At 35.9% G+C, this 19,442-nt stretch overlaps 1 non-coding gene across 1 annotated transcript; it reads right to left on the reverse strand.

Moving 5' to 3' along the window:
* Nucleotides 1-1,380: 1,380 nt before the first annotated feature.
* On the reverse strand, nt 1,381-1,487 carry LOC144558871 (small nucleolar RNA R71). The gene has a single exon (XR_013513028.1). It is a non-coding gene; the product is annotated as a small nucleolar RNA R71 (small nucleolar RNA).
* Nucleotides 1,488-19,442: the final 17,955 nt, after the last annotated feature.

The raw sequence follows: 19,442 nt of genomic DNA on the forward strand, positions 1-19,442 counted from the left end.
ATTAGTGACCCAAAAGGTGAAACCAAGTAGTAGCTGAAAGGTGAACAAGCAACTAGGTAATTCGGACCAATATACGACAGTTGAGGTCTAGAACCCGACGAGGGCAGATATTGCAATTCCATACCAAGTTAATGAACCAACATACGACGGTTGAGGTTTAGGAACATTAGGTTTGGTCAGTAAAACACTATACAAAGGAACAACACAAAGAAACTGTATCTGGTGCATTAACTCGAAGTTAGTACGGGTCGGACAGGAAGCTGTACGGCCCGAACAACCTGATACGACCCATACAGGAAGCTGCACGACCAGTATCAGGGACTGAGAGGCAGAACTTAGATGAGTCTGAAACCCTGAAAACGCCTTTTTATCATTGATTTAAAACCAAACTTTACTTTCTGTCATTTAATTATTACAATTAAACTTAGGAAACATAATTACCCAAACCAACTTTTCCAACTTCTAGTTTTTAGCTAATTTAAGTAGAATCTGGTTGATACCTGAACCATCCCTTTGATCGATACTTGACAATACAAACGATATGATTGTGCACTTGTAGTCTAAATCAAGAGTTAGTCAAGGTTAAAAGGTACAGCTTGCTGTACTGAAACTTTGTGCATACTTTTGTGTGAACAAGTTTTTGGCGCCGTTGCCGGGGACGGCATCATTTATTTTAACTAGATTTTTGTTTACTTTAGTTAATCTAGATTTTAACTTGAATCTTTTCTTTGTTTAGTTTTTTCTCTTTCAGGAAAGCTGGCTTTCGTACCTCCACCCATCGGAGATTACCAGCTTAGGAGCAAGGGACTCACCTCTGACCCAGAAAGCTCATTAGACGCTACTGTTCCTATTCAGCCTCGTCCCAACACGACCCGTACCGGAACCGATCCGCCCCATGAAGAAGACGCAGGGTCTGAGCATTCGAGTAGAGCAGCGATGAATCCGAATGGGGAAGAGAAGGAAGATGAAGTCCCGCTCGATCAGGATGAGGAGTTCATGGATGACTATGCACCGCCAAGGACCTTGCGCGAGTTTAATGTGCCTCGAGCTGGAGATGTGAGAGGCGCAATCAGGCTGCCAAGGATTGTTGGCCAGCAACCGAATTTCAATCCTCGAGTCATCCACATTGTGCAGTAGAACACCTTCCATGGCTTGGATCACTAGAATCCACATGCCTATCTCCAGACTTTTCTTGAGTGTTGCACAACCATCAAGACCAATGGGGCCACTGCTGACTATACCAAACTGGCTTTATTTCCTTTCACTCTTAAGGATAAGGCAAAGAAATGGTTGGGATCACTACCACGGGATTCAATAAACACTTGGAGGGAACTGTCTAATTTGTTTTTAACTAGGTTTTTCCCTCACAAAAGAACTGCCAAAGTAATAACCCAACTGACCAGCTTTAGGCAAATGTCTGATGAACCCCTGAATGAGGCCTGGGAAAGGTTTAGGGATTTACAATACTCTTGTCCTCATCATGGTCTCCCTAATTGGTTATTGATTCAAACTTTTTATGATGGTCTAACTGAAAGCACTCGTACAACTGTTGATGCTGTTGCAGGTGGTGCTCTGATGTCAATGGAACCTCTCGAAGCTATGAATCTGATTGACAACATAGCTCAAAACCAACAATGGCCAGGCTGCGACAATTCCAGACCTGGAGGAGGCGGCCGCTTTGAAGTCGATCAAATCACAGCCCTAACAGCCAAGCTGGACGCTATGCAGAAGGCTTTCGACAAGATGAGTGTCAAATCCGTTGGAAACCATCGGCCACAGTCAGAGTCTTGTGTTATGTGTGGGGAGGGACATTCCTATGAGCACTGCCCATTGGCGGAAAGAGATGATGAAGAGCTCGAGCAAGTGAACTCTCTCAACAACGAGCCATCCTACTTTCCAAAACCTCTATTCAACCGAACTTATTCCAAGAACCCTGTTGAACAACAAAACTGGAGGTGGAAGCAGAACAACTAAGTACCATACATCAATGCTCCTAACCAACCCTTCAACAACTCCTTCCACAACCCCTCGAGTAGCAACAACAACAACAGAAATTTTTATCAAAATGCTTCCTTCCCCAACCAGAACAACCAAGGATCTCAGTCCGGTCCCGCTAAGCCATACATCGGTCCCACTGTGAGCGATTTCATGCATGAGCAGGGGAAGATGAACATGATGATATTTGAGTAGATGCAACAACTGGCTGCTCAAAACAAGTTGATGTTAGAACAGTTGGGCCACCAAAGCGCACCGAACCAATCACAACCTGGTAAGCTACCCAGCCAACCAGAAGTCAACCCCCGAGGAGAGGCCAAGGCTGTTACATTGCAAAGTGGGACCAACTATAAAGGACCCTCCATGCCTGGTACGGACCATACCAAATCTGTACGGGTCGTACCAACCACCGATCATGAAGAACCAACTCAGCCTGACTCCACACCACCTGGCACAGACCGTTCTGACCCAACACTGGTCGTGCCAACGCCATCTGCAGAGATCCCTGACCGTACAGATCCAACACGGCCGGTAGTGAATGTTGAAGATTCTCCTGACATGAGCCGTACCAACCCAGCACAAGCCGTACCAACTGAACCAAACAGCCAGAAAAACAAGGAAACATATAAGCCACCACCATACAGACCCCTTGTTCCTTTTCCTCAAAGGCTGGTCGAGTCTAAGCTTAATGAGCAATTCTCAAACTTTATTGGAGTTTCAAGCAACTACACATAACCATTCCATTCACCGAAACCCTAACCCAAATGCCAACCTATGCCAAATTCTTGAAGGACATCCTATCCAACAAGCGAAGTTTGGGAGGGCACGAGACAGTGAAGTTAACAGAACAGTGCAGCGCCATTCTGAGAAGTGAACTACCGCCAAAACTGGAAGACCCCGATAAGTTTTCTATCCCTTGCACTATAGGGAAATCCACGATCAAGAAAGCTCTATGTGATTTGGGAGCTAGCGTGAGTCTCATGCCACGCACAATCTTTGATCGAATAGGAGTAGGTGAGCTCAGACCTACGCGAATAACCCTTCAGCTGGTAGACTCTTCGGTAAGACTTCCACTCGGTATAGTGGATGACGTACCAGTTCAGGTTGGTAAGTTCTATGTACCTGCTGACTTTGTTGTAATGGAAATGGAAGAAGACAGGGAAGTCCCCATTATTCTGGGATGACCTTTTCTAAGAACTGCAGGTGCCATCATTGATGTCCTTCATGGAACACTGACTCTGAATATTGGAGAGGAGAAGGTGCGATTCCAGATCGACAAAGCCATGAAGTATCCCTCAACCACCGAATCGTGCTTTAGAATTGACGTAATCGAAGAATGTTTAGCGGATTTGGCCGAGGAGCACTTTCTTGAGCATGTCAATAGCTCGCTAAGGTATCATTATGACTTTTTATCCGAGTTGCAGGTTGAAACAGGCGAGGTAGAATCAATTTTTGCAGCAGATGTGAACTCTGATAATCTGGATACTGGTCGGACAAGCTTGATACGGGCCCCACAACTCAATCCGAAGACTTGGAGGATGAAGGGTGCGGGTCGGACGAGGCTGATCCGGGGACCTTACACGGGTCGGACAAACCCAGCACGGGCCGTACCAGGGCAGAGCATCCGACTCCTGAGCTCAAGCCTCTTCCATCCAACCTCATGTATGAGTTCCTAGGACCAGATAATTCTTGTCCTGTGATTGTAAATGCAGGTTTGAAACCCGATCAAACCGCCAAGCTCTTGGAGAAGCTGAAAGTTCACAAAAGTGCGATTAGGTACTCAATCAAGGACTTGAAGGGGATCAGCCCATCCATCTGCTCTCATAGGATCCACCTGGAAGATGATCACAGGCCATCTGTCGAGCACCAGCGACGGCTTAACCCGAATCTTAGAGAGGTAGTGAAAAAAAAGATTTTAAAACTTCTTGATGCAGGTATTATCTACCCGATCTCTGACAGCGAATGGGTGAGCCATGTCCATGTGGTGCCAAAAAAAGGAGGTGCAACAGTGGTGAAGAATGACAAGAATGAGATGATCCAAACACGTACGGTGACTGGTTATAGGATGTGCATTGATTACCGGAAGCTCAATGTGGTAACACACAAGGATCACTTTCCACTGCCATTTGTTGATAAACTCCTCGAGAGGCTTGCTAATCACTCTTATTTCTGTTATCTTGATGGTTATTCTGGTTTCTTCCAAATACCCATCCACCCAAAGATCAAGAAAAGACCACTTTCACTTGTTCTTATGGTACATATGCATATCGTAGGATGTCCTTTGGTCTTTGTAATGCACCAGCAACCTTCCAAAGAGCCATGATGGCTATCTTTTCTGACTTTATTGAGAATGAGGTTGAGATTTTTATGGATGATTTTTCTGTGTATGGTGCATGTTTTGACTCTTGTTTGACTAACCTATGTAATATTTTTCAGAGGTGTGAAGAAGTTAACCTGATCCTTAACTGGGAGAAGTGTCACTTCATGGTCCAAGAGGGTGTTGTTCTGGGACATGTTGTGACGTCTAAAGGCATTGAGGTTGACAGGGCTAAGATTGAGGTGATTGAGAAACTCGAGATCCCGACGAGTGTAAAAGGGGTCCACAGCTTTCTTGGACATGCCGGTTTCAACTACCGATTTATCAAGGACTTCTCGAAGATCGCGATACCACTAGCCAATCTTCTCATTAAATATTCTGACTTTATTTTTACTGATGATTGCGTTAAGTCTTTTTGCAGCTTGAAAGAGGCCCTCATCTTCGCACCCATCCTGCAGCCCCCTGACTGGTCTCTGCCATTCGAATTTATGTGCGATGCGACTGATTATGCTGTTGGGGCAGTTCTAGGGCAAAGGAAAGATAAGAAGCCGTGTGCTATCTACTATGCTAGCAAGGTGCTGGATCCAGCCCAAATGAACTACACAACCACCAAGAAGGAACTTCTCGCAATTGTGTTCGCTCTCGACAAGTTTTGATCGTACCTAGTTGGCTCAAGAATCATTGTCTATACAGATCATGCTGCCCTCAGGTATCTTTTGACAAAAAATGATGCTAAACCTAGATTGATTCGTTGGATTCTTCTTTTATAGGAATTTGATCTCGAGATTAGAGACAAGAAAGGAATTGATAACACAGTAACCGACCATTTATCCCGACTCCACTAGGAAGATGAAAGGCTTGCCAACTTGCCAATCAATGAATCATTTCCAGATGAATAGCTCCTTGCAATTACCTCTGCTCAGGATGACCTCCGTCCGACTCGGACCAGTACCAGTCCGACCTAGACCGACATTGACACGACCCGGACATTGGCTCGGACAGCTACCCAGTCAGCACCTTGGTATGCAGACATCGCCAACTTTCTTGTTTCTGGTGCCGTACCTGACACCATGACCTACCAGCAAAGGAAGAAACTCCGATCGGATGCCAGGTATTATTTTTGGGATGACCCTTATCTTTTCAAAATAGGTGTTGATGGTATCTACCAACGCTGTGTGCCTCATGAGGAGACGCACTCCATTCTTGCGCATTGTCACTCATCAGCATATGGGGGACATGCCTCATTCTCCAAAACGGCCACCAAGGTATTGCAATCTGGTTTCTTTTAGCCTTCTATTTTCAGGGATGCTAGAACCTTCATCTCCGCCTGGGACAAGTGTCAACGGACTGGGAACATATCACAGCGCAATGAGATGCCTCTCCACTCCATCCTAGATGTAGAACTTTTTGACGTGTGGGGCATTGATTTCATGGGACCATTCCTATCATCATGTGGGAATGAGTACATCCTGGTAGCAGTTGATTACGTGTCCAAGTGGGGTGGAAGCAGTAGCTTATCGGAAAGCAGACTCAAATGCAGTGAAGTGACTATTCACTGACATCATTTTCTCTCGCTTTGGAATACCTCGAGCCATTATCAGTGATGGAGGCAAGCACTTCATCAACTGACAGTTTGACAACCTCCTTACCCATCATGGGGTAAACCACAAGGTAACCACTTCTTATCACCCTCAATCTAATAGTCAAGCCGAGATTTCTAACAGGAAAATCAAGACTATCCTGGAGAAGACTATGGCAAGGACAAGGAAGGATTGGTCGCTTAAGCTGAATGATGCGCTTTGGGCATACCGCACCGCTTTCAAAACACCGATTGGAATGAGCCCTTTCAAGCTGGTGTACGGAAAGCCATGCCACCTACCTGTGGAGATCATTCTGGGCCACACGAGCCATTAACATGGACCTGCTTGCAGCAGGAGAAAAGCGTATCCTTGACTTACACGAGTTGGAGGAAATGCGCTTACACGCTTATGAGAATGCAAGAATCTACAAGGAGAGGACCAAGCGGATTCATGACAAGTGCATCGCACCTCGCAAATTCAAGGAAGGTGATCTTGAACTCTTGTTTAATTCTAGACTGAGACTTTTTTAAGTTCCTTCTTAAATCGAAGTTTGAAGTTTGAAGTAGCTCAAAAAGCTTGAGCTACTCTAATTATATAACCAATTTATTGAGCTACTTAAATCGAAGTTTGAAGTTTATACAATATATTTTTGAGGCTATAGCACGGATGTCCTTATGCTATCCATAGCACCCAAGCCTTACTCTAATTTATAACATGTGATATCTCAACAGTAACAAAAAGACGAGACCTTTTGTCAAAAAAGTGTAAGAGCATATATATTAATAATTTCATAAATACAATGTTTTTTGAATGAAATTATTTTCAAAACGTCATGTTGATAAAAAAAAATTAATTCTTATTTGTTTATCAATTTTAGAAATTAATTTCCGAGATATATGATAATTTTATTTTCAATTTCTAAACAGTAAAATCAATCAAAATTAATTGCACGAGTACAATAATTTGAAATCAACATTGAATTAATTTCAATTATCTGTTTTAATCTCAGTCTAATGATCAATAAATGTAGATGTTGTAAGTAAATGAGTTTTTGTGGCTATTATCTAAGATTCAGTAAGATTCTTAGGAGTTAAAAGGGACTGACTTGATTGGAATCTTGAAATTGCATTGGATCGGAAAATGTTATTGTCAAGTATGATGTAGAAACCAATTTTTGGGAACTTTGATAGAATATGACCTATCTCCTGAAATTATCAAACAAAATACTCTATGTTTTTTAAATTAACAAAATGCCAATTTTTCTCTCCCTCCTCTTTCCTCCTAATTACTCCCTTCTCCACTTTTCATTTTTTAATCTTTTTTTCTACAAACAATTATTTTCCCTTTTCCAAAATCTCTTAGATGTATTGCTTCAAACTCCTTGGTACAAGTCCGATTATTGTTGCAGCTCTCAATTATTACAATTTAATATTAAATTTAATATAAGAAAATCAAAATTATAACGCAAGTATGGGTATGAGGTAGCCTCAGCCCATATTGTATCAACTAATTATAAATTTCAAACATATATTTCTATATGATTTCTATAAGATGATTACTTGTATATATTTGACAGTAAACTTTCTAATAATTATAATCACCAAATAACAGATCAAAATTGATCATTTAAAAATTTCTTTTTAAATTTTTTTATAATTTTTTAGTAGAGTTTTTTTTTCGTAACCAGGTGAATTAATTTTTAAAAAAATAATACATATTATTAGATATGTCTGACATCCATGCGATGTAGAGCGCTGTAAAATAATTAGAAATTCTTCACATTTACCTTTGAGGTTATATTCCAATTGTAGTGGTATAATCTTTCATAGCAAAGACTCAATATCAATTTCTATAATAAATGGCTTCCGACTTTTGTTTGGATACTGTGTGTGACTACGAGATCACATTAAAAAAAATGTTCATCACTTTCACCATTGAATGATTTATTTATCGGACTTATTCCAAGAAGTTCGAAGCAATACATCCAAGATATTTTAGGCCGATTAATCTTGAAAAATGAAAATCTCTCTTTGTAGAAGGAAAAAAAAAAAGGAGAAGGGAGTAATTAGGAGAGAGGGTAAAATCCGGGCCCACATAAATATTTTCCGGATTTTTTTATAAATATCAAAAATTTATATTAAATTTCAAAAAATATCCCAATCGTCAGTTTTTTTTTCCAAAAATACCCATTCCGGAATTTTTTTTTCCGAACTAAACCTCTAAAACCGGAAAATTTTTTTCCGGAAACACGTTGCTAAGTCCGGAAAAAATTTATCCGGTTTTAGAGTCCGGAATTTTTTTTTCCGGAAATAGCTCTCAAATCCGGAAATTTTTTTTCCGGACTCGGGACTGGCCTACAAAAGGGGCGCGGGTCTCTTTTTTCCCCACTCACTCACTCCATCTTGTTAGTTTTGTGTTCTAAAAGTTATCATTTATTGATTACTTTTACATGTTGAGTTTATGAATTGGATATTATATATATTTTGTTCCTTGAGTTTAATGTTTGACTTTAGAAGTGTTCAAGAAGATGCTTTTAGTCTTGAACCATAGAACTCTAAATCATAATAAACATATAACTTTAAAATGTTCACAATCTTGATAATTAGCATGAAACACTAATATATCACAAAAATGATTGTCGTGTTAGTTAAAGTACATTGTAGTTCTATGAATGTTGATAAAAAATTATCATTTGATAACACGAGTGTATGAAAGGTTCCATACATTGAACAAGACCTAACAAATGAAACATTATATGGATTGTGTTTATGTCATTAATGTTTTCATTGTGTCTATGGATTCTAAGATATAAGACTGTATCTTTTTCACATGAGAAATGTATAATATAAGAGGAGGGTTCAAATGCCTCCATTTTTTGTGCCTCCATCATGCCTCCATTTTTAAAAACTTTAATAACTCAAAATTTAAATCTTAAAAGTCAAAAATAAAACCATTGGATATGAACTATATCATTTTATCTATGCATGTGTAAAAATTTATGGCATTTCAACTTTATTTTTGTTGTCATCTTGAGCTTGTAAAAATGTATACTAATGTGGATAATTTCTAGACGTTTATTTTTTAACTTATTGATTCACATAAAAGAAAAATCAAAATGTGATAATTTTTTATGGGCACATAGAGAAAATAACATAGATCACATCTAACGGTTTTATTTTGATGTTTAAGTTTTAAATTTTGAGTTATTTAAGTTTTTAAAAATGGAGGCATGATGGAGGCACAAAAAATGGAGGCATTTGAACCCTCCTCATAATATAATTACTATTAAAAGTTGCTTATTGCAAGTAATGATAAAAATAGTAGTTCTTTGTATATGGCTTGTGCGGGAGAAAGATATATGTCAATAGTATCATTGCTCCTCATTTATAGTGAGTGATGATATTGTTGGGCCCTTGATATAGTAGAATTATAAATGCATGCAGTATAGTTGAAGCGCTGTCAACTATATATTTATAATTTACTCGAGAGATCAAGAAACGAATATATTACAAAGATGACACCGCCATACTTTGTATATTATTCATAATATCATGAGGCAAGGAATGGACACAAGTAATGTTATTAATAACATTGCTATAGGATCGTGTTTTGTAAACTGGTTACATTACATCTATGTTAATTGGGTGACTAAAATGTGTAGCTAGAACACCGCTTATAGTTTATGGTAATAAAATGATTTATACCATTACCAATTTAACATAGATACTCGATAAAGGTCACACCAACTGAACAAGAAACAATAAAGTTATTTTATATTTATATGGTGTGTGATATTTCATATGATATGAAATAAAATACATGTGATAAAATATTGAAATAAAATGTTACATGTTGTAACAGCTTAGTATAAATTATATTAGATATGTGAAGAATATTATTTGGTGAAATGTAATATATATATTACATAGCATAATATTGTGTCACATAAATATAATAATGTACATTACATTATTATTATAACCCGAACATTAATTAATTTAGAATTAAATGTGCAATTGAGAGGTACACCATGAGGCATGATTGGCCATGGTGTTATTGGCCACACAAATATGACATATGATTGCATGTGACAAAAGGAGGGGTAATTTGGTCTTATTCACTCCAAAGTTGCCCTAGCTTTTCTCTATATAAAGAGCACTCCACATGTGACTCTCATCCATCTTTCTCTCTCCTCACTTTGTGGTGGCAACACAAAAGAGCAAAAGAGCTCTCCCTCCTTTCTTGCATTAATTCTAGATCTATTAATTAGGTTAGCCATTTAATTAAGAAATTAATTTTGGAGGCTAACAAGGGGTTACTAACTTTATACTAAGCTTAGATTAGTGGATTTCTAGCAAGATCTAGAACTAATCCTTGTTTAGTTCAAGGTGAACACTTAGAGGCAACGATGTGAAGGTTTCCAAGAGACCTAGAGAAAATCGACTTTCTCTAACCGTTAAATTGACATTTAACGTGAGGTATGAGATCTAAATCTTGAATCTTGATTTAGATATATTTCCATAAATGTAGATTATTATTTTTAGTCTTGTATGCAAAATGTATAAATAAATGTTTGAGTAGAGTTAGCATAAAAGAGACGTTCCGTTTTGGACGATTAAAAAGGATGAAAATTTTGTTTTTTCACCCATCTCATCCTCATGAAATTCCTACACATCTTTCATCCGAATTAAGGTATATTTTTTTTATTTATTTAATATTTAATTTTAAATGGTTTAGAATAATGTCCAAATAATTTAGAAATTTAGAAAATTGTATAGAATAATTTAGGAAATACCAAATGGTCTAGAATAATTTAGAAAATTCCAAAATGGTGTAGAATAATTTGGAAAATACCAAAATGGTGTAGAATAATTTAGAAAATACCAAAATAGTTTAGAATAATTTTGAAAATACCAAAATGGTGTAAAATAATTTAGAAAATACTAAAATAGTCTCGAATATTTAGAAAATACCAAAATAGTATAGAATAACTTAGAAAATACCAAAATGGTCTAGAATAGTGTAGAAAATACCAAATGGTCTAGAATAATTTAGAAAATACCAAAATAGTCTATAATAATTTAGAAAACACGAAAATGGTCTAGAATAGTTTAGAAAATACCAAATGGTGTAGAAAATTATCCTATTAATGTAGAAAATTATTCGATTAATTTAGAATTTTTTTAGAAATCTCTTTTCTTTTCAGGTCCCTTTCGGAGCTCTGACTGTCTGATCGATCAGATCTGCAATTCAGGTTTTTATATTTTAGTTCATTTTAAATGGTTTAGAATATTGTCTTATTAATTTAGAAAATGCCAAAATGGTGTAGACTAATTTAGAAAATACCAAAATAGTCTAGAATAATTTAGAAAATAACAAAATGGTGTAGAATAATTTAGAAAATACCAAAATGGTGTAGAATAATTTAGAAAATACCAAAATGGTGTAGAATAATTTAGAAAATACCAAAATGTGTAGAATAATTTTATTTTAATTCCAAAATAGTCTACAATAATTTAGAAAATACCAAAATGGTGTAGAATAATTTAGAAAATACCAAAATTGTCCAGAAAATTACCCTATTAATTTAGAAAATTATTTTATTAATAACAAAATGGTGTAGAATAATTTAGAAAATTTAAGGTGATTTACAATATTGTTCGAATTTTGTAGTATGGCAGACCAAGTACTTAAGCATAAATTTAGCCCCTTGTTATAGACAGTTCACGGCAATCATAGGGTATCTGAGGTGTCTAAGGAGGTAAGCATTTATTTATTTTATTTTTCATAACTCTGTAAGTAATCAAATTATATTGTAATTGATTTCTTTCTTACTTTAGAGTACAGATATTTTAACGGTGAGACATTATCGGCACAAATGCGAGTATGATGAGAGGTACGCACCATTTTTAATTCGAATGAGCTTATATTAGATCGCGACATTGCCTGATATCGCCCTCGATGCGACCCTCATTCACGGACTTGTCTAGCGGTGGCGTCCGGAGAGGCACACTTTTCATCTTCCCTTCGGAGAGATGACAGGTATTAACTAATTGAAAATTATTTTTATTTGAATTCCTTACTGACAAGTTAAATAAATTACAGTTACTCTGGAGGATGTGAGTTGTCTGTGGAGTTTGCCTATTACGAGGGATCCGATAACGGGAATTACAGACTCGGCGAGTTTTCAAGGCCGACTGTATGAGTTGTTAGGCATGAAAGATAATGAAGTGAAGGGGTTAATGAAAAAGAGGGAAAAAGATACTAGCGACATGCTGGTGGCCAAAAAAGTACTCCGTGAGCGCTTCAAAAAATTACCAACAAATGCGACCGACGAACAATTGAAGTGGTTAGTATTTTTTTTTTATTTACAACCCTATTCGTATTTGATATTTTAAATAAAGTACTCAGATTCTACAATTGACGATTAGGTATGTCCGTGGATTTCTCCTCGACATGCTAGGGAATACAATGTTTGCTGACAGTAGCGGGGACGGAATACCGCTGTGGTATCTCAGCATGATTGAAAACTTAGACGAGCTGCAGAATTACAATTGGAGCGGAGTTGTTCTCGCCTATTTATATCGAAATCTTTTTCTCGCATCCAGTCCTTCATGCCACTCCATTCATGGTCCCACCATGCTTCTGCAACACTGGTCGTGACCCGATTTCAAATTCACCGGCCGTTACTGGGATCTCAACTAAAATGGGGCGCAGAAACAGAAGATACATTCCAGCCTTTACTGACATGTGGAAAGGCCCACATAATTGGGAAAACTCGTCCCATGGTGGAATCTCCAGTCCAAGTATCCCCCGCAACCAGCTTCAGCAACTGACGGATAACATGGTGAATTGGCAGCCATATGCATCTGTTTACCACCAGCTTTCGAGAAGAACCCGGGCGGACCAGGTACATTGTAATAAAGTCGTATTCTTTCTTTTACTCATGTCATCACAATTATAAATTCTACCTAACATTGCAACTCTAAATTTGTCAGCCGTACTACTTGTACCGCGGTCCTCTTATTTTTTATTGGATTGTTGAGCATCACAATCCTGATCGCTGCATGCGACAGTTTGGAAGATGGCAACAAATAGAGCCATCGCTTCCCCAGGATATGCACGAGCACCAAGAGAGATATCTCGAATATGATTTATAGAAAAGCACACATCCCTTCTAATGGTCTTATCAATCGCAAGGGCAACCATCTCTGTTGTAAGCTGATAATGATCAGTACATGTTGCCAATACTGTTCACGTATGGGGAAGTGCTTGTTTGGTAATAATCCAAGATTCTGAAAGACCGTTCTGCTTCGTGCACACCTTAAATTTACAAAAAACATCTCTGCACACCACCTCGTAACGTCTAGGTTCGCTTCTAAGAACCTTGCACTCACAATTCTTTTCAAGATGAAACTCATTGATTGCAATCCTTAGAGTCATTTTCGACTCATAAACTACACCCTTAGCCAATGGATTATCGAATGTTTTTTTTGAGCTGCCGAAAAATTCGACATCCGCAGGCCGAAAACCGGATATGTCATTGAAATGTCAACCGGATGTGTCATATTTTCCCGACCAATTATCGGGTACTGTAATTGACGGGATTGTATTTGACAGGACTGTGGTTGTGACTGGTTGGGCTGTCCGATATCATCATCAGAACCCGACGACTCACCGGAGAGCATCTCATCTCCACTCACCAAACTATCAGAATCAATTGCATCCACAGGTACATGCGAATAATCACGTACATGTCTGTGGACCGCACTGGAACTGGGTCGAGATCTCATTGGTATATCCACAGAGTGCCGACCGGTACTAAGTCGGGATCTAACTGGTATTGGGTCTTGATCCACATGATTCTGACTGGTACTGGATCGGGGTATAACTGGTTGATCCACAGAGTTGCTACCGATACTGGGTCGGGGTCTCATTGTTACATCCACAGAGTACCGACTGGTGCTAGGTCGGGATCTAACTGGTATTGGGTTGGGATCCACAGGATTTCGACTGGTACTGGGTCGGGATCGAGGTTCAGGTATATGACTGGTATAGTTCAGTTCCAATTCTACATATAACTCCAGAACCAGTAACCTTTGTGGAAAAGACGACACAATTCCTAAAATCATTTCAAATGATTGTTGGTTCATTACCGGTACTAATTGGTAGACACGTTGGCCATCAATGGACATGTTATACCTGGCCTGGATTTCTAGATTTGCATTGCTAGAATTGTACCCAACTAATTTATAAATCTCATTCAGAAGATAATCAAAACTGTGGTTCACGGTTAGCGGTAATGAGTATTTAGCTCGGGTACTGTAATAGACCCCGTCATCATTGTATTGGATTTCCCCTCCAATATAAATTTTCACACAAATAGTTGTCATTTTTAATTTCGATTGGTCTGGCAATTTCAAAAATAACAGCATATAAGTAATTAAAAATTGTGTTGCCTCTAAAAAATATTCTACACAATTTTGGATATTCCATAATTATTCTACACTATTTTGGAATTTCATAAATTAATAGGGCAACATTCTAAACTATTTTGGATTTTTTTTAATTATTCTAAACCATTTTGGAAGGTTGTAAAAAATTCTAAATTTTCTGGACAAATATTATAAAAAAAAAATCATTTTGGAATGAACTAATGAATTATATATTAAATGAACAATAACATAAATAACATAAAATTACCTCAATGGAAGAACCGATCGATCAGACAGTCAGAGCTCCATAAGGGATCCGAAAAGGAAAAAGGTTCCTAAAACAATTCTAAATCATTTTAGAATTAATAAACTTATTTCAGAATTAAAAAACTTATTTTAGAATTAATAAAATTAAATAATTATATATATAAGTAATTAAAAATTAAATACTTCTAAATTTAAATAAATTAACATTATATATATAAAAATTAAATAATTATATATTAAGTAATTAAAAATTAAATACTTCTAAATTTAAATAAATTAAAATTAAATAATTATATATTTAAATTATAAATTTAAATAATTATAAATAAATAACTTACTGTGAGAGAGCGAAAACGCGCTGAGTGAAAGCCAGAGACGAAACTCCGTGGTTTTTATAAATGAATTCACTGCGATTTCGGAAAAAAAATTTCCGAAATTTTAATTGCTGTTTCCGGAAAAAAAAATTCCGGATTCTAAAACCGGAAATTTTTTTTCCGGAAACAGAATAGAGACTCCGGAAAAAAAATTTCCGGTTTTAGAGGTTAATTCCGGAAATTTTTTTTCCGAAATGGGTATTTTTCGAAAAAAATCTGCTGAATCGGATAGGTTTTGAAATTTAAAATAAATTTTGGATATAAATAAAAAATCGGAACATTTTCTCAATAATTTTAGAAGAGATGTATTTTGTTTCATAATTTTTGAAAGTAGGATATTCTATCAAATTTCCTTTTTTTTTTTTTTCTTTTTCTGTTTTTCAATTTATGGCATGTGAACTGTGCAGATTTTTTCTAATTTCGTGATAACTCCAGATGCTTTTTTAATGAATCAGTTGGATTTATTTTTATATGATGTGGAAGGAACTGTATTCTAGTTTTTTTTTTTCCAAAAAAACGAAGCATACAATTTTTTTTATGCTGAATATGGATTGATAAAAAAATATTCTGAAAATTACCGTACATATTTAAAAACTTAAACAAATATGAAAACCATATTTGCTTAGGGGTGCAATTGCGGATCTAAGAGTTAGCAAGGGATGCTAAGTCACCTCTATAATTTCAAAATTTTAATTATGTATATTGAAATTTTATAGTCCTAACTCCTTCATAAAATAAAAAATATTTACTTAGACATTATAACTTTATTTTTTGAGTGTGAAGACTTAGGTTCAAATTTCACCTACCACATATTGTGCATTTTAAATTTCAAGCATATTGAATACAAAGTAGATAGTGGTAAACCATATATATATCCGTTTTTAATTTTTTTGGATACCGATATGGATCAATATTAAACAAATACTAATATAATCAGATATTAAATGAATATGAATATATATACATATATAATTCAGATTTCTAATATGAATATTCTAAGAATATTAACATATTATTCAACAAATTAATTTTCTCATTAGAAAATAAAAATAACATAAAATATAGATATATTTCGAATATGAACAAAATACATTTTCTCATGTTAAACTTGTTATGTTATTACAAAATATACATCTTATTAACAACAATAAATCGCTTTTAATAAAAAAAAATACCATACACAAACAAACATATATAATTTTTAAACAAACAAATATCTGAAAATTTAAAGTACTAATATAGATAATTATCCGTATTCATATCTGGATCTACCACAAACATATATATAGAGAGAGAGAGAGAGAGAGAGAGATGGGCTATGGTGCATTGCAATGCATGGAGGGGTTTGTGCATTGGACCATAAATCTAAAATTCAAAATTCAAAATCCAAATGGCCGATCCAAACCGTTCATCTTGTTCTCCATATTAATATGTGCTTGGAGACCAAATTTTACATTTTTCTGAATTTTTTTACTATTTATTAAGTATTTTACAAAATTGTTGATCCAACGGTGGCTTAACAAAACAGTAAAATCAGCAGCCACTGTTGGATCAACAATTTTGTAAAATACTTAATAAATAGTAAAAAAATTCAGAAAAATGTAAAATTTGGTCTCCAAGCACATATTCATATGGAGAACAAGATGAACGGTTTGGATCGGCCATTTGGATTTTGAATTTTAGATTTATGGTCCAATGCACAAACCCCTCGATGCATTGCAATGCACCATAGCCCATCTCTCTCTCTCTCTCTCTCTCTCTCTATATATATATATATATATATATATATATACAAAGAGAGAGAGAGTAAGGCTACGGTACTTCGCGAATTAAACGGACTGTTTTAATTCGTGCTCATATCTCTAGTTTCGTAGTCCAAATAGCCAATCCAAACCATTAGATCTTTAATCTATATTAAAATGTACTTGGAGACCAAATTTTATATTTTTTGAAATTTTTTTACTATTTATTAAGATGGTTTAAAAATCGTTGTTTTTATTAAAATTTTGCACCATTAAAAAACAGCGATTTTCAAACCATCTTAATAAATAGTAAAAAAAATTCAAAAAATATAAAATTTGGTCTCCAAGTACATTTTAATATAGATTAAACATCTAACGGTTTGGATCGGCTATTTGGATTTCGAAACTAGAGATATGAGCCTGAATTAAAACAACTCGTTTAATTCGCGAAGTACCGTAGCCTTACTCTCTCTCTCTCTCTCTCTCTCTATATATATATATATATATATATATATATATAGTACGGCTAACGCGCTTCCTCTAGCATATGGGCCGAAATGCTTCCGGTGGAAATTTGAAATTTCAAAATCCAAAAAGTCGATCCGAACCGTTCATCTCCTTCTCCATATTAATATCTGCTTGGAGACCAAATTTTACATTTTTCTGAAATTTTTTACTATTTATTAAGCCACTTTGAAAATCGCTGATCCAATGGTGGCTTAACAAAACAGTAAAACCATTGGATCAGCGATTTTCAAAGTGGCTTAATAAATAGTAACAAATTTCAGAAAAATGTAAAATTTGGTCTCCAAGCAGATATTAATATGGAGAAGAAGATGAACGGTTCAGATCGACTTTTTGGATTTTGAAATTTCAAATTTCCACCGGAAGCATTTCGGCCCATATGCTAAAGGAAGCGCGTTAGCCGTACTATATATATATATATATATATATATATATATATATATATATATATATCCTTCTTATTAAGGAGCTTAATGTCTAGATCCTGCAAGGGTCTTGATTTACTGTTTTTTTTCGGAAGGATGCCCAGCCGTTGAATTTTCATATCGCACATAGATGAATTTTCCAAATTATGCGCTTCAACACTTAAGCATGGACTGGTCGCGCCGCATATGATCCCAGCGCCCGTAGACCGCGCGCCGCAACCGTGGACCGCGCCTCTGAACCATGCACGGCGCCTGTGGACCAAGACTGTGCACCGCGCACCCTTTTTTCTGCTGAAGGTGGGATTCGAACCCAGTTGGGTTCTGTTGGTGCCAAAAATTTTACCACTACACTAAAGTTCACATGTGTTATTTTGTAGATAAATATAATATTTAACTATTTTTCTCTACAAATTTGATTTAAATTATAATTATATAAATATCATATATAAAATAAAAAAAAAAAAAATATATATATATATATATATATATATATATATATATATATATATATATATATATATTAATAGCCGTATCGTATCCTTCATTTTTTAAAATTGCCGTATCGCCGTATCCATATCGTATCAGTATTATTATTGCTTTGAGATTTGTGCAGCACGTATTTGAACTGTTGATTTTCAAAAAGATCACACAAATAATGAAATAATGAAACGCTTGATCTTCTTCATTTTATAATATTTTATAATGAAATAGTTTGTTTCCGTTGCAACGCACGGGTACGATGCTAGTGTGTGTGTGTGTGTGTGTGTATATATATATATATATATATGTATATGGGCTATGGTGCATTGCAATGCATGGAGGGGTTTGTGCATTGGACCATAAATCTAAAATTCAAAATCCAAATGGCCGATCCAAACCGTTCATCTTGTTCTCCATATTAATATGTGCTTGGAGACCAAATTTTACATTTTTCTGAATTTTTTTACTATTTATTAAGTATTTTACAAAATTGTTGATCCAACGGTGGCTGCTGATTTTACTATTTTGTTAAGCCACCGTTGGATCAACAATTTTGTAAAATATTTAATAAATAGTAAAAAAATTCAGAAAAATGTAAAATTTGGTCTCCAAGCACATATTAATATGGAGAACAAGATGAACGGTTTGGATCGGTCATTTGGATTTTGAATTTTAGATTTATGGTCCAATGCACGAACCCCTTCATGCATTGCAATGCACCATAGCCCATCTCTCTCTCTCTCTCTCTCTCTCTCTCTCTATATATATATATATATATATCTATATGAGGAGGGTTCAAATGCACCCTATCCTTTTTCTCCGTTTTCAAAGTCCGAATTGTCAATCCAAACCGTTAGATGCGATCTATATATTAAGATGTGCTTGGAGACCAAATTTTACATTTTTTGGAATTTTTTTACTATTTATTAAGCCACTTTGAAAAATCGCTGATCCAATGGTCCAGAAAATGTAAAATCAGCGATTTTCAAAGTGGCTTAATAAATAGTAAAAAAATTCCAAAAAATGTAAAATTTGGTCTCCAAGCACATCTTAATATATAGATCACATCTAACGGTTCGGATTGACTATTCGAACTTTGAAAACGGAGAAAAAGGATTTGAAAGATAGGGTGCATTTGGGTGCACAAAAATTTGGGTGCATTTGAACCCTCCTCATATATATATATATATATATATATATAACACAAATATATATAGAGTAAGGCTACCATACATTGCAATGCATAGGCATTTTTATGCATTGGACTATAAATCACCGGATTCAAAGTCCAAATGATCGATC

This window comes from Carex rostrata, chromosome 8, assembly GCF_964058835.1.
Source record: "Carex rostrata chromosome 8, lpCarRost1.2, whole genome shotgun sequence".
Taxonomy (NCBI): domain Eukaryota; kingdom Viridiplantae; phylum Streptophyta; class Magnoliopsida; order Poales; family Cyperaceae; genus Carex; species Carex rostrata.